The 17,215-nt window shown below is 37.1% G+C and overlaps 1 protein-coding gene across 2 annotated transcripts in view; it reads right to left on the bottom strand.

The window, feature by feature from the left end:
• LOC126973877 (cyclin-dependent kinase-like 4) overlaps nucleotides 1-13,668 on the bottom strand; it is a 40,412-nt gene extending 26,744 nt beyond the window's left edge. The window contains exon 1 of one of the 2 annotated variants that reach the window (XM_050821233.1): nucleotides 13,533-13,668. The gene's annotated coding sequence lies outside the window, so the exon portion shown is untranslated. Of the gene's footprint in view, nucleotides 1-3,565; nucleotides 3,811-13,532 lie in introns of those variants that run through there. The other variant, XM_050821234.1, reaches the window with a different exon arrangement.
• Nucleotides 13,669-17,215: the final 3,547 nt, after the last annotated feature.

The following is a 17,215-nucleotide window of genomic DNA, read 5'->3' as shown; positions in this document are numbered from 1 at the left end:
GGGCGCAGCAAACTCAGCGGGCTTTTTTTTTTCATCAAAAAAATATGTTTACAAAGTAATATTGTACAATTAAACTTATTATTTAACAGCCTGAGGGCGGTCACTCCATTCCCAATCTATGATATCATTAAGAAAGTCATTGATATTATAAGTAACCTTTACCACACAAATGTTTTTAACAATTCTTTTGAATAACGTACTTAATACTTTTGTTTTGAACAGTTTCTGGGATCTTGTTGTAAAAGCATAAACATCGCCCCACGAGTAGTAGGCAATATAATTTTACGTCTGTTCCTGGTATTAGCATTATGCTTATGACAGTTTCTAGCAAATTCACATACGTGCTTATGAACATAAGTGACCGAAACGGTCAACGACATCAAGTACAGGGCCCTCCGCTATACTTGATGCTTCTGTTCCATCCAGTAGTTGACTTCCTGACTACCCGGTGGGATGTTCGAAAACTCCTCGGAACTACTTCGTATTTTCTATTTCTGTGAATTACTCGTAGTTCGCCCGAACCTAATTCGGCCTAAAAATAGTATGTATTAAAAGTAGAATATGTAACGCCTTGCTTTTCTTACCAGCAAACTTTTTCAAACCGACATTAGCTACGATATTTACCTATTTTTAAATACGAGGGCTGCACTAAAAGTATCGGGAATGGAATATTTCCACTGTTCCTGTCATATTACAATCTTTTTAATTGAAATCTCATTGGTTATAAAATTCGAATACCATTTGTTTATTTAAAAACAGATTCTCGGTCTTGTCACAAGGTCTTTTCAAACTTGTTTAGTCGTTGAGAAAATGGAATTGAATCGAGAAATTTCTAGAGCGATGATTTATTATGACTTTCGAATTGGTTTAACACAAAAACAGTGAGTTGACCGGATGATTTCAGCATTTGGTGATGAAGCTCCATCCAAAACTACAATTTATCGCTGGTTTGCTGAATTTCAACGTGGACGTGTCAAGGTCAGTGATGATCCCCGTCAAGGTCGTCCACAAATTGCAGTCACCAAAGAAAACGTTGATGCTATGCGTAAGCTGATTGAGGAAGATCGACATGTGACATACCGCGAAATTCAGGCAACTTCAGATATTGGCATGAGTCAAATACAAATAATCTTGCATGAACAATTAGGTGTAAAAAAGTTGTTTTCCCGATGCGGAAAGCGGCTCGCGTTACTTGGTGCGTTAGAACTCTTGAAAGATTCCACGCAGGATCCTCAAATGCTGGATACAACATCGTATCAGATGACGAATTCTGGATATACGCGTACGAACCCGAAACGGAGTGTTGCAAAAAAAATGGTGGCTAGGTTTGTCTCCAAAACCGGCCATGTTGCGACTATTCCTCTTGAGGGACAAAGAACGGTTAAAGCAGAATGGTATGCTAGGATTTGTTTGCCACAGAATACAGTTCAGATAGTTTCTGAACTCCGTAAAGAGAACTGCAACCGCCGCTGGCCGCATCATCCTCTATCACGACAATGCGAGTTCTCACACCGCGCACAGAACAAAAGAGTTTTTAGAGCAAGAAAACATAGAATTATTAGACCATCCGCCGTACAGCTTCGACCTAAGCTCTAATGATTTCTATACTTTCCCTAAAATAAAGAATAAATTGCATGCGTAGAGATTTTCAACACCTGAAAAAGCTGTGGACGCCTACAAAACGGCCATTTTGAAGAACCCAACTTCCAAATGGAATGGTTGCTTCAATGATTGGTTCCATCGTATGGAAAAATGTGTCAAATTTCGCGGAGAATACTTCGAAAAGCAATGAATACATTTTTAAATAGTAATGTTATGTCACTTCCTTGATTCCCGATACTTTTAGTGCAGCCCTCGTATCTGTCATTTACCTATTGATCTTTTATGTTTTTTTAAGGTAATTGCAGTACCCAAAGGATAAACGTTATTATTTGAGTACGGCACGGAACCCTGTGACTTCTTATCCGCTGCCCGTTCGTCCGTATGTCTGTCTGTCTGTTCGTCCTTCAGCAGGATGTTTCACTTTCACAGATGATGTATTTCTAAAAACTATAATAAAATAAATATTTACGAGGACTCCCATACAACAAACCTGATTTTTTCACGCTTTTTATTAGCTTCACCTGTATGTTTGTTTGTAACCGACCCGTTTGGGCGCGACTTTGAACCACTTTAAACGGCCAGATTTCGTTCAAACTTCATTGATTTATCGAGGACCGATGACAATACATTAATTTGATAAAATTATTCCATTTTTCAAGTTGCAAAATAAGATTTTTGTTAATTTACATAATTTTTGCAACTATCGTCGATAAAGCAATTAATTCATTTTAAATTTCAACCATTATCTTGTCAATCAAAGCGTGTTTTTTAGTTTTTTTAAACTATTTTTCTATAATATTTGTCCAATGAAAGTGAAATATAGCATATTATATTGGAATCTGATGTCCAAAGAGTGGGCAATGAATTGAAATGGCGTTTCGACATATTATTTGTTCGATATTCATAATGGCAATAGGTTGAAACATTCACAGAATATTTAGTTGTATATTCAGTATATAGATAAATTGTTAAATTAAATAAAACATACAACAACCTTCTTTTTTGCTCGATTTTGCTCGATAATGTCTCGACTTGCACTTGGCTGGCCTGTTTAGAAAATATTACAAAGCTAAAGATTATCTTTAGCAAACTATGTACTGTATTAAATTTCTTAATTTACGGCCGTTCCCAATATTCAGTCTATCTCCTACTTGAGATCAAAATCGTCAAAACTGTCGTTGACTTTTCTGTCCCAATAAACTTATTGACGGTAACTAGCCTTATCCGTACACGCTGTCTGTCAATGGGATTATTAGCTTACCAGCGATAGAAGTTTGTATGGAAATTGCAATTCACGCGTATATATATATAGGGCGATAAGAATGACTTATCGGGTGTATTGGTACAGCTTCAGATTATTGACAGCTAATTACTGACAGTAGAAGGTATTTATTTATCTCTATCTGTAGATAGTATATTGGGAACCGCCGTTAAAGACGAAACGTTTAATCCCTACTTCACAGCTCTTATTTCTGGACGGTGCTTTATTGTTGCTTTGGAATATTTTTTTTTTTTATGAGAATAAGGGACTAGACGAGCAGGACGTTCTGCTGATGGTAATTGATACCCTTTACAATGCAGTGCCGCTCAGGATTCTTAAAAAACCCAAATATTCTGAGTGGCACTACAATTGCGCTCTTCACATTGAAGACTTAAGATGTTAAGTCTTATTTGCCCAGTAATTTAGCTACATCGCCCTTCTGACCGAAACACAGTTATATTTACACATTACTGCTTCATGGCAGAAATAGGCGCCGTTGTGGTACCCATAATTTAGCCGGTTCCCTGTGCAAAGGTTCTACTGGTTTTTATTAATTAAGTCCTACATTTAAACTCTTAGAAAACATAAAACGTTCATTCTATTTTACACTCAATATAAAAAACGCAAGGTACTAAGCCATAGCCTAGTGCATTAATATATTTAAAAAAAAACTAGAAATATTTTGTAATGTAATAAACTTACCTAAAGCTAGCAATCCTCCGGAACATCATTAAAATTCACCGTTTCCCGAAATTAATATTGGGATTCAATTACGTATAACCAATATATTACAAGAAATAGAATTCTAATCTTAAAATTTTAACGTTACATGTATATTTTCTTTAGAACTGTGCAGTTCCATTCAAAGGAAATAAATAATAATTGCTTGCAGTAACCGTGCAATTAAAGTTACGGAAGGGTTACGAGTACACGACTCGCGCTACGCCGTAGACAACCGCAACAGCCTTAAGCCCTGCGTAGACTGCCGCTACGAAACTTTACGAGTCTGTCTCTAACTTGACTGACACGGGTCAAACCCTATTAACATGCAAATGTGATTTCTCTTTTGCTGATATTTCGAAAATCAAGTTATTATGCCACGACAATATTATGTTTAATTATGTATACACCAGTTAATCTACCAGTGGGAGGCTCCTTGCACAGTAAGCCGACTAGATTATGGGGACGCGTGAAGCAGTAATGTGTAAAAATTATTGTGTTTCGGTCAGAATGGTGCCTGCCGTGGCTAGTGAAATTTTGGCAAACGAGACTTAACATCTTATGTCTCAAGGAGACAAGCGCAAGTAGTGCCACTCAAAATTTTTGGATTTTTCAAGAATCCTGAGCGGCACTGCATTGTAATGGGCAGGGCGTATCAATTACCATCAGCTGAACGACTTGTCCCTTATTTTCATAAAAATAACTTGTCTCATTCAGACTGATTTATTAACGCAGAGCTTAACCATTAGGTTGGGTTGAAATTTTGCTTAAAACTTCTACAAATAATATTAATAATAATAAGTTATTCAACTTATAATATGTGGTACAAAATGTTTTGTGCCCTACCCTCTGCGATAGGATACCTTGAGTAGCAGAGGCTAGGTCCTTCCGAAAGGCTATACATTATTAAACATTATCAGCAAACTCTCTAAAAAGAGATATGTGTGTGTGTGCATGTGTGTGTATGTGTGCGTCTGTGTGTGTTTGTTTTTATTTTTTTAATTAAGTCTTTCTTAGATGTTACTTAAATGACGTAACGGTTTGTAAAGAGCGGCAAATTCTCTTAATTTTCATACAAATTCAGTCATAACTACAAGAGTTTAAAGCAGTTTAGTTAGTTGACGTAAATATAAGTATTAATCTGTGTAATTCAAACTAACAAAGTAAAATCAATAATTGGTCGACGGTACACCAGAAACCCTGGTGTAGGTAAAAAGTGGAGCGCCATCAATATTGCAAAAAGCCCGCGTGTACCAACAGCTGTTCATAATAACACGTGCTACACCCACAGTACAATTCATGTGAAATTGGTGGAACTGACCGCATGTTTAAGAATTTGTAAGATATAGGGTTAAAGAGTTTATTTCTCAAAAAGAACAAAAGTTCACTTACATGAGAACAATGATTCTATATAAATATAAAAGAAAACTTAAATTTTATAGTTTATAGTTACGGTGACTTTAAAGTTAAACAATAATAAATTAAAAACACGCTACGTTCTAAGGTAACAATCTATCTATTGTGATTGACAGTGCTTTTTTAATTTAGCTTTAAATGTAGGAAAAGATTTTTCCTCAAATATATCTTTCGGCAAGTCATTATATAGTAGGGCTCCCTCAAACTGTATAGTTTTCGTACCATAATTTGTCCTAGCTTTAGTTCTAGTTTATGTTTGTTTCGGGTACCATGTTTATGTGATTTTGTCCTAAAAGTGATTTGGGTATGTACGGAATTTAAGAGTATTTTCCTAACTGGTATGCATACTTTGTATTTGTATAACTGACTTATTGATAGTTCATCAGTTTTCTTATATAGTTCTCTTGTCGGGAAGTGATAATTGAGTTGGAACAAAACTTTTAACAGTTTGTTTTGAGATATTTGAAGTTCTTTTAAATTAGTTTTATATGCACATCCCCAAATCTCTATTAAGTATTCCAGCAAAGGTTTGGCTAATGAGTTATAAATTATATTACGGACTTTATGTAGTATATACATCGTGCAGATTTACGCAAAGCTCCAGTCAATGACGTAATTTTTGACTGTAGATAATCTAAATGAGCTCGCCATGTTAATTTAGAATCCAGTACAAGACCAAGATATTTTTCTGCTTCTGACTGTTTTGAATTCTTGGTTATTTGTAATTAAGGGAACAAATTTTGGAACTTTTTTGTTTTTTGCAGTAAAAAGCATATAAGAGGTTTTAGCAACATTTATAGTCAGTAAATTGTACTGTAGCCATTCATTTAGTGTATCTAAATCCGCTTGTGCGTTAGACATGATTTCATGGAATGAATCCCCAAATAGGCAAGATATTACGATATTCCAAAGAATTGTTAAAAAAATCGTTTGTGTGTTAAAGGTTACTATAACATAAATGACTTTCTTAATGATTCCACAGATTGAGAATGGAGCGACCACCCAGAGGCTATTAAGTAATAAGTTTAATATTTGTACAATATTACTTCCTAAACATATTTTTTGATGTAAAAATAGCACGCTGAGTTTGCTGCGCCCTTTCTTCTCATGTCTGAGGCATTATTTGTTGATTTTCAATAAGTTATGTCCCATCTTATTTTGAATAAAAATATTTGAATTTGAATATGGAGACCAATTTGTCAAACTTGCCTTTTTTTATCTAAACTAATAATAAAAAGAGGAAGCATTTATGTTTTTGTATGTATGCTTGTAATGTTTTCACACAAAAAACCAACTGGACACATTTCGAAAATTATTTCACCATTAGAAAGAAAATAATGCAATAATAATATAATAACTAAGCGAAAGAAAACTGAAACCGCGGGTCATTGCTAGTGAAAGATAAGGGCAAACGAGCATACGGTGACCCGTAAGGTGAAAGGTGACCCTGATGGTAGGTGATCACCGCAGCCCTACTCTTTTTTTTTATTTAGTGAAAATAAGGGACAAGACGAGCAGGACGTTCAGCTGATGCTAATTGATACGCTCTGCCCCTTACCATTGTAATGTAGTGCCGCAATTTTTGAAAAACCCAAAAATTCTGAGCGGCACTACAATTGCGCTCGTCACCTTGAGACATAAGATGTTAATTCTCATTTGCCCAGTACTTTCATTAGCTACGGCGCCCTTCAGACCGAAACACAGTAATACCTACACATTACTGCTTCACGGCAGAAATAGGCGCCGTTGTGGTAACCATAATCTAGCCGGCTTCCCTGTGCAAAGGAGCCTGGTACTGGCACTCTCTTTTTGCACCAGAGGAATCACAAGACCGTAGGGTCTAATAGACGTAACCAAATGAATTCGTAGACCGAATAATAAAAGCTTTAAATAAAAATTTGATAAACAACGCATTATTAATGATGTATTAATGGAAATTCATCACAGAATGAAGGGTCTCGATGGTTTGTTTTGTCTTTTTTTATGGAAAAGGAGGACAAACGAGCCTACGGGTCACCTGGTGTTAAGTGATCACCGCCGCCCACATTCTCTTGCAATACCAGCGGAATCACAGGAGCGCTGCCGGCCTTTAATCATTGATATACAGAAGAAACAGCGTGGGAGATAGCACACAGCCTTGGGGCACTCCAGCGTTCACGGGCGTCTGGTGCGAGCAATAACCGTCGACAAAGACCTGTATGCTGCGCCCAGTGAGGAGGAGGTCCTATTGCATAAGCCCTCGGGAAGCCCAAATGATGGAAGTTTTGAGAGGAGCGCCTTGTGCCATACACGATCAAAGGCCTTTGCTAAATCCAGGCTAATTTTGCCAGGCTTCCCCCGTGCTTAAAACTCACACTCGAAGTCGACTTTCAAATCACAACGATACTTGAGAAGGTTTCACTTCAAAAAGAGTTTGCGATAACAGGGACTATGGTCAACCTTACCCACTACGCAGCCAAAATAACAATATAACCTTACGTGATTGTTGCCACGAGAACACAGTGAACCGAAAGACGAATTACAATAAACGTGAATTAAAAGTACTTTGAATCTGAGGTTACGTGCAGTCAGCAGTGACCACGTGACAGTCGTGAGGTCAATAACCCTTCGCGTGCCTCCACCTAACCCGCGGTCAAGGGGGCAAACTGAAAATCGTGAAACTGCAAAATATGAACGACAACGTAGAGCCGAGTTCAGAAAATCGGGACTTCAACAATGAAAATAAGGGACAAGACGAGCAGGACGTTCAGTTGATGTTAATTGATACGCCCTGTCCATTAGAATGCAGTGCCACTCAGGATTCTTGAAAAAACATAAAAATTCTGAGTGGCAATACAATTATGCTCGTTACTTTGAGACATAAGATGTTAAGTGTCATTTGCCCAGTAAATTCACTAGCTACGGCGCCCTTCAGACCAAAACACAGTAATGCTTACACATTACTGCTTTACGGCAGGAATAGGCGCTGTTGTGGTACCCATAATCTAGCCGGCATCCTGTGCAAAGGAGCCTCCCACTGGTAAACACCTATACGTACCTATACCTACACGGGGAGTGAGACAGGCCTGCTTTGGCTTCCGAATATTAAGCAAAACGATAATCGATTTAATAACTGTACAAACATACAAACTAATATATGTAGACAGAGCGTGGTATATTGAGGATTCTGTACCTGAAGTGCAACCAATGTGAACCCTGTTTTTAAGGCTCTGCTGGCTGTCCGTCAGTCAGTCAGCAGGCTGTATCTTTTAAATAGCAACAGTTGACAGTTTAGTGATAGACCGACAATCGTTTTACATTTAACTTAACATCGTTTAAATACAGAACATTTGGTACATGAAAAAAAGTATGTGTGTACTTATGTATGCGCACAAGAAGTTATACTTCTTTGACCTAACAAATCAAAAATCCTTAAAATGATTTATTCCTCGTGCTATTCTACGTTTGTAGAAAGAACAATATTGTAAAATTCTTGCAAAGATGGTTTTGACAACTAATTATTAAATAACGAAAACGGCCGTATGGGCTTGAACCCTTTGCCTGTCCTAATAATGGACGAATAAACCGAAAAAAATGACAAATGTCGCAAACGTCAGAAAATTTTAGTAACCAACTTCACTCTGTTACTTTTGTGTTACAATGATGCGCGCGCATTTTAAAATTTCACTCTCATAATTTTTTCATATCGTACCTAAGGAAATATATATATAATAGTGGAAGGCTCCTTTGCACAGGATGATGGTTAGATTATGGGTACCGCAACGGCGCCTATATCTGCCGTGAATCAGTAATGTATAAGCATTATTGTGTTTCGGTCTGAATGGTGCCGTAGCTAATGAAATTACTTAAGACTTAACAACTTATGTGTCAAGGTGATGAGCGCAATTGTAGTGCCGCTCAGAATTTTTGGGTTTTTCAAGAATCCTCAGCGGTACTGCATTGTATTGGACAGGGCGTATCAATTACCATCAACTGAAGGTCCTGCTCGTCTTTCATAAAAAAAAACTTATTTGTCATTTTAATACTCAGAATTAAGTTAAGAAAAATGTATAGTTTTCCTATCCTTTTTAACCGACACAAAATTATCGAACCAAGTAGATAATTTAATATCGTTAATCTGTACAGAGCTACGCCATAGATAAATGATCTATAAATTATAATGAATAAGACATTGTTTTAAATAATGAGGATCTGCGTTAGTAAATTGCTCGCGGCGACAGTATTTTAGGTAATTATAAAAACCGATATATACCGGTACGCACCAGTTATTCTAAACATTGTCTAGTCATACATGAATCATAGAGATACACCCGTAATTTATTGATTGGTTTTTTAACACCTTAATGAAAATACTGGATCTCTTTTAATTATTTCACAGAAAGACAGACTCACACAAATGAAACCAAATGTATATAAATTGAAAATATATTCTAGGAAATTTTGCAATAACCTTTTCTAACCTTTGTTACATTCGGTTATTTTTCAAAATCAAAGTCAAATAAACATTATTTCAGTTAGGCTAAACTTAAGCGATTTTAAATCATCATTATAAATCTTTATTTTAAATTGTATGTATATGTTCGGAAAAAGTAGAGCTCGTGAGAAGAACATACAAGAAACTCAACAGCCACTCGTTTCAATCAATAGAGTATTTTACAATGGCTGTAATATACAAAACAAATTAGTATTTTGTATTACAAAAGTGCGTTCTCATGAAGATCAGTCATAGAATATAAAACTCCTGGATGGAACATACAATATAAATATAAAATCTGTTCGAGCAGGCTCTATACTTATGTAAGCCACCGCAACGATTATCCTTTGCGGCCGCGAAGGAAAATTTCACGAGTTATTACGGAACGATAAGGATCGCCAATAAATTGTGGGGTGAACGACCTCTGTTGTGCAATAACTAATGACCATTTGCCACATGATGTAAACGAGTTCTGGCGAAAGTAATGAATTGTGTGGTTGGCAACACTGTACATTATTGGTATTTGTAGTTATTTAAATACTATAGGAAAAATTTAACTTTGTTATCTTAGTAATAAGTTTGGCCTATGGACTTGCATCCCGTGCCACTAAATAAATTAAAAAAAAAAAAAAATTGGTATTTGTAGAAGATTTTAATTTCAATTTTCAACCTTTTCCTTCTTCTTGGTATTTGTAATATGTTTTGAGCTAGTTAGGTATAACCTAAATCCTAAGAATCATTTAGAGAAAAATTACAAAAATAAACATTTTGACTGTTGCATCTCAATATATTCTTGTTAATGTTCTATATGTCCGTAAGCACATTGAGGAATTTGCTAGAAACTGACAATCATAATGTTAACACGAGGAACAAACATAAACTTGTTATGCCTACTAGTTGAGTTAGTAAGTCTTATATTTGGCGATGTATATGCTTTTAAAATATGATACCAGAAAATGTACACAACAAATGTGTTACGAAATTTAAAAAAACATAAATGATTTTCTTAATGATACCACCGCAGACTGGGAATGAAGCGGACACCCTCAGACTCTTTAATTATGCATGATTATTGTAAACTGTCTCTCCATTTCCGAGTATAGATTTACGTAAAGCATAACATTTGATATTTTATACGCATTATAACCTCAAACTCCTTGTTATAAGCGCCATTCCACTACACGGGTCTATTCCAGTTATAATAGTGATCGTTAAATCACAGCAATGACTTATTGGCGGCAGAATTAAGCCTAAAATTATCGCGAACTTGTTTAGTCTACGACAAAGTTGCAATGCTAAACGTTTCTTGGTATTCAATTCGATATTTCTTATCAACTGCTGAGCTACCTAATGCATAATGGACTGAGGTGTGTGGATGAAACTCACATGTTCAAGGATACGAAATTTAATTCATCTGATAACGAGTCGGCTCTTTTAAAGATCCTCTGATCAATTTAGGTGTTACCGCCAGTCCCAGTGCAAGCCTTGGAGGGAGGAAGGAGAGATGCCCCGCACATCGTCCTGGAGTTTTTTTTTTTTGGAAATGGAGGAGGAGCGTACGGGTCACCTGGTGTTAGGTGATCACCGCCGCCCACATTCTCTTGCCACACCAGAGGAATCACAGGAGCGATTCTGGCCTCAAAGGAAGGAGTACGCGCTTTTTTTGAAGGTATCCATGTCGTATCGTCCCGGAAACACCGTACAAGGAAGCTCATTCACAGCTTTGTTCCTTGAAAACCGCATAGTGGAAGGCCGCCACTTATCCAAATGATTTTGAAGTGAAAACTTTATTTGGCGCACCACACCCACATTTTTTCGTAGGTAGTCGGCTAGGCTTATCAGTCACGCTCTGAATTAGTGAAATACTCGATTGGTGAACTCGGGACCGCCGAGAAAGGGAGAAAGGTCATGGTCGCTCAGAGGGCAATGGAGTGGACTATGCTCGGAGTTTGCCTGCGAGATCGAATCAGAAATGAGGAGATCCGTAGGAGAACCAAAGTCACCGACATAGCTCAAATCATTGCGAAACTGAAGTGGAAGTGGGCAGGGCACATAGTACGACGAACAGATGGCCATTGGGGAGTAAAGTCCTCGAATGGCGACCACGAACCGGAAGACGCAGTGTTGGTAGCCCCCCACAAGATGGACCGACGATCTGGTCAAGATCGCCGGAATACGTTGGATGAAGGCAGCGCAGGACCGATCGTCAACGAAATTTTCCCTGTGCTACCCCGGAGCGTAATAAGAATAGGGACCAAGGGTGTCGTAAGAGGCGACTAAGGGCTTTTTAGAAATGGGAGAGTCACGCTGCCGTCTTATGACGTCAGCACAATCGGGCCAGACTCGTCCGGGTTAATTACCACACTCGCACAGAATACCGGCGTGAAGTAACGGCCTAGTGCCGCTAGTTTTCGCCTAGGTTAGTCTCGAGGACCGAGGTGAAACTTTGTATTTAGGCACTTCATAAGAAATAATTTATAAACATTTGTTCGAGCGGTTTTGAAACTTTGACCTACATGGGGATGAAATGGCACATTAAAGTTCACAGGGAAATACTATTTAAGATACTGTCCACAATGACAAGAGATAGCTGTATGATCGAAGAGAGCTGCCACCAGCGAAAAGAGCAATTTGTATGTGTTTTATTTGAAAATTATCCTAAAAGATATAAAAAATACCCTTAGTAACTATTCAACGCAGACAAAGTCGCGAGTAAAAGCTTATGCGCAATAATTGTCATTATTATTTATATCAGAGGGGTCAAACCGGCGAGAGACCCACGTGGTGGGAAGACAACCGCCGTGGACATCCGAAACACCAGGGGACAAGCAGGGGCGTGAATACCATTTACAGCCGTTCCCAATATACTATCTACAGATAGAGATAAATTACTTACTACCTTCTACTGTGAGTAATTAGCTGCTAATAATCTGAAGCTGTCCCAATATACACGATAAGTCATTCTTATCGCCTTATATTGGGACGCGTGAAATTCAGTGTCCATACAAACTTCTATCGCTGCAAAGCTATACGTCGTCCCATAGACAGACAGCGTGTACGGATAAGGTGAGTTACCGTCGATAAGTTTATTGGGACAGAAAAGTCAACGATGGTTACGATTTTTATCTCAAGAGATAGAATGAATATTGGGAACGGCCGTTAGGCAATTAGGCAGTGCCTTCCTTGTTATATACCTAAATAAATATAGAACTATAAGTTGATATAGTTAAATTTGATTCCATTATTCTGAAACCAAATCCACTAGGTAATTAAATTTTTTCTTACGCTAGATACTAAATACCTACGGTAGGCAGTCTCCAGATTGCATTTTCGGTATGCAACTTCAATAATTAGACCTCAAGGCCTAATACTGTCGGACTAAGCGCATCTATGACTAGTTACCAGTGGGAGGCTCCTTTGCACAGGGTGTCGGCTAGATTATGGGTACCACAACGGCGCCTATTTCTGCCGTGAAACAGTAATGTGTAAACATTACTGTGTTTCGGTCTCAAGGGCGCCGTGACTGTTGAACAGTTAAAACAATGCAGAGCCGGACGTAGCGTGCCGCGGCAGCAGTCGGCGAGTGCTAGAAACGAATTGTTGGCAAGTATTTTTCTTTCTTTTCTCCCCATAAAAATGTCCCAGCCTTTAAAAATTTCATTATTTGAAGTTAGGTTATTATGCATTTTTCTCTAGAACGGTGCATTACCTTGTAATAAGAGTGGTATCATTATAATTGTGGGCTAAAGCTCTATCAATTACAATATTTTTATCACATAATAATTCGTGCTACGGGATACTAAGTTTTAACCTAACCTAACCTATAATATTAAAAGTGTAATAAGTTAGGGAAATAGTAATTTCGTAAAGTACGATTTCATTATAGATATACTTAAATAATAAAACTTAATTGAAGATACCTAGGTTATTACTACTTTCATCTTAAGTAATATAGTTTCAATATCAGCTGTTTCGCAAGACAGCACAATGTCATTAACATCATCATCTATGAGATATCAGCTCAAGTCTCAAGCAAACTCAAAAATGTATAAGACTCACCAAAAATTCTCAAAAATTACAGCTTTCTCCTAATTAAACACGATATTTCACTTTGTATTGTATCCTTTTTATAAACAAAATTAAAATAGAAAAACCGTAAACACGACTTGACAAAACATAACTGACGATTTTGGAACACAATCCTCAAATGTCAGAATTTTTTTAGTTAGGATCCAAAAAGGTTTTATTATAATTTAATATTTGAAATAAGTGCACTAACCAATGATGTTCTATACATATTTCATCTATATATATAAAAATGAATTGCTGTTCGTTAGTCTCGCTAAAACTCGAGAACGGCTGGACCGATTTGGCTAATTTTGGTCTGGAATTATTTGTGAAAATCCAGGGAAGTATATGAAAGTGTTCGGAATTAAATAAAAACACCAATTTTATTTTTCCTTTGATGTGTCCTCCGTCGTCCGATATTTGTTTTGTATGGACATATTTGTATATACATTTTCTATAAGAGAATTTATTGACGCACGGTTTGACAGTTCTGCTGTGAAACAATTTCATTACAACAACAGGGAGAATTTTTTACTAAATAATTATTGATGTTTTGAAATATTATTGGCAAATTTCTATTAAACAGTATTTTTTTTATCATCTACAGAACAACGTCTGTCGGGTCAGCTAGTACTATATATATATATATATATATCAATGACATACAACTAAGGAGAAAAGTTCGCTTACACTGTCTTTTAAAGACTATTAAAACACTACGTTCATAATTGTCTTTAAGCACACTTTTGTCGTTCCGCTACCAGAAGGCGAATGATATGTTCATATGTATATAGAACCTCATTGGTACTAACCAATAACTCTAGATTTACAAGGTAAGTGAATCTATTGTTACAACTGACCTGTATAAATACCACTGGACAGGCTGTTCCATATGTTTGACAGCAAACTTTTTGTGCCCATTTGAAGCGCCACTCGCGAGCGTCCAGAGAACTAATTTTAACATATAATAAAATAGGCTGCGAAAGAACGTACAATACCCTGAAGTATTTTTATATTTTGAATTAATTACGTTCGTTTTCCGTGTTATTTATACTTCAAGAATCAACGTAATAAAGTACACAATTTATTTTTGTAAATAGTTTCCCACCATCTATCGATGTTTGCTGAGGTTGTCATCACTAGTTTTAGTACCGCAGACTCTCGCTACATGGCCAACAGCGTCAAAATGGCGAATATCAATCAGGCACAAAAGCACTTTGACAGCCGCCAGTCCAGTGGTATATAGTAGAGGTGAGTCATTGTTACTGCAACCGATTTAAAAGTTGTAAACAGTCAACCACACTTGACATTACTTCCTTTCAATATTAAAGTATTGTAGCTAAACACAAGGTAACGTGTTAATTGACAGATCAAAATTGGTCACGCATTACTCTCTCTCTATCTCGTGCTCTCGGTCGTTTATACGCTAGTATATTCTAAGTCTCTACTATATTCTAAGTATCTAGATATTCCCAGTTTCATACAATTAGTATTACATCTAGGTATTACCAAGTTTCATACAATTAGTATTATAGCTAGGTATTACCAATATCATAAAATTTGTATTACATCTAGGTATTACCAAGTTTCGTACAATTTGTATTACATCTAGGTATTACCAAGTTACATAAAATTTGTATTACATCTAGGTATTACCACTTTCATACAATTAGTATTACATCTAGGTATTACCAGTTTAATTACGTGCTTATTATAAGTTTGTAGAGATTTTTCATCATTTTATAACTACTAAAATTCTTCATAATTTTTGAAGGTTTCACTTCTACCACGTGTTAATTGCACAAAAAGCTAGTTAACAATACTAAAAAATACAAGTAATAGAGAAGCCCTTTTTTATTGTCAAGTAAAACAAAACATGACAGATGTTTTATGACAAAAAGTTGAAAACGGATACTTCTTAGATCATTTGGTACAAAGTATTGTAATTGTTACAACAATGATTTATGTCTGTTGTTTATTGCGACGAACAGACAAGTCCTTCGCTCATAATATTATTATCTGTAAGTGGTCACACTAAATTATTTCTGTTTATCGATCTACATGAATAAAATTTAATAGGCAAGTCAACAATTTAAAAATATTGTTTAATTCTTGAAAAGTCTCCTAAAATCCTATCGTCTTTCCGTTCGGGATTTTGGCGCTCGCGCAGCGTTCTGTCAATGTGTATTATTTTAAGTGTAGCAATAGATTGCTTATAATTAATAACGGTGATGCTTACACATTACTGTTTCACGGCAGAAATAGGCGCCGTTGCCTCCCACTGGTGAAGCTACGTTCCTGGTGATCAGAGTATTTTGTTTGTTGCACAGTTATTAAGATAGTTTAGTCGTAGAAGAGAGGTACCTTGGCACTTTACAGGAAGCGCACATATGATGAGGAAATAAAAGTTTTGTGTGGCAGGGATCAGGTCATACAGCTTTTTTTTTAATGTCAATAAGGGACGAGACGATCAGGACGTTCAGCTTATGGTAATTGATACGCCCTTCCCATTACAGTGCAGTGTCGCTCAGGATTCTTTCTTCTTCTTAACGTGCCGTCTCCTTGCGAAGGTTGGCAATCATTAGGGCAATTTCAACTTTCGACACAGCTGCTCTAAATAAAGATCTTGTGCTCTTCCCAAACCATTGGCGCAAGTTTTTAAGCCACGATATCCTTATGCGTCCAGGCCTCCTCCTGCCTGCCACTTTCCCTTGCATGATTAGTTGAAGGAGTTCATATTTCTTGGCATTACGCATCACATGTCCAAAATATTCTAACTTTCGTTCCTTAATAGACGTAAGTATCTCTGTAGCCTTTCCCATTCTCTCTAACACGATGCTATTCCGTACGCGCTCTGTCCAAGAAATTCACAGCATACGCCTGTACACCCACATCTCGAACGCTTCCAGTTTTTTTGTCATAGCTTCTGTCAGCGTCCAAGCTTCTACGCCTTATAGGAGTACAGAAAAGACATAGCACCGCGCTATGCGTATACGAAGAGAGATGTTTAGGTTCCGGTCACAAAGTACTTTTTTCATTTTTGAAAAGGCGTTGCGTGCTTGCTCTATTCTGCATCGTATTTCGAGGCTGTGATCTCCTGAGTCGTCAACCATTGTGCCTAGATATCTGAACTTGGCAACCCTTTCAAGACTTTGACCATTGAGGGATAAAGATGTGGTAAGCTCAGGTGTACGGCTTATTACCATGTACTTCGTCTTTTTGATGTTGATGTTAATACCATACTCAGCACTGACAGAAGCTACGGAGTTGACTAGTCTTTGAAGGCCCTCAAGACTGTCCGCGATTAATATCGTGTCGTCTGCGTACCTAATATTGTTCAACATTTTGCCATTGATTGTTATTCCGTCTGTGCTGTTATCAAGCGCTTCCGAAAATATGGCTTCAGCATACAAATTAAAAAGTAAGGGTGACAAAATACAGCCTTGTCGTACGCCCCTTTCTATCTCGATGTATGATGAAAGTTTCCCGTTGACCCTAATGTTTGCACGCTGTTTCCAATATAAGTTTCTTATGAATCGACAGTCTTTAAAGTCCAAGCCAATTTTCTGGAGCACTTCCATCAATTGGACATGTTGAACTCGGTCAAAGGCCTTTTCATAGTCAATGAAGCAGACAAATAGATCTCTATTCATATCCCAGCATCTTTGTACCAG

Source organism: Leptidea sinapis, chromosome 30 (assembly GCF_905404315.1).
Source record: "Leptidea sinapis chromosome 30, ilLepSina1.1, whole genome shotgun sequence".
Classification (NCBI taxonomy): domain Eukaryota; kingdom Metazoa; phylum Arthropoda; class Insecta; order Lepidoptera; family Pieridae; genus Leptidea; species Leptidea sinapis.
This window is presented reverse-complemented; position numbering and strand designations above follow the sequence as displayed.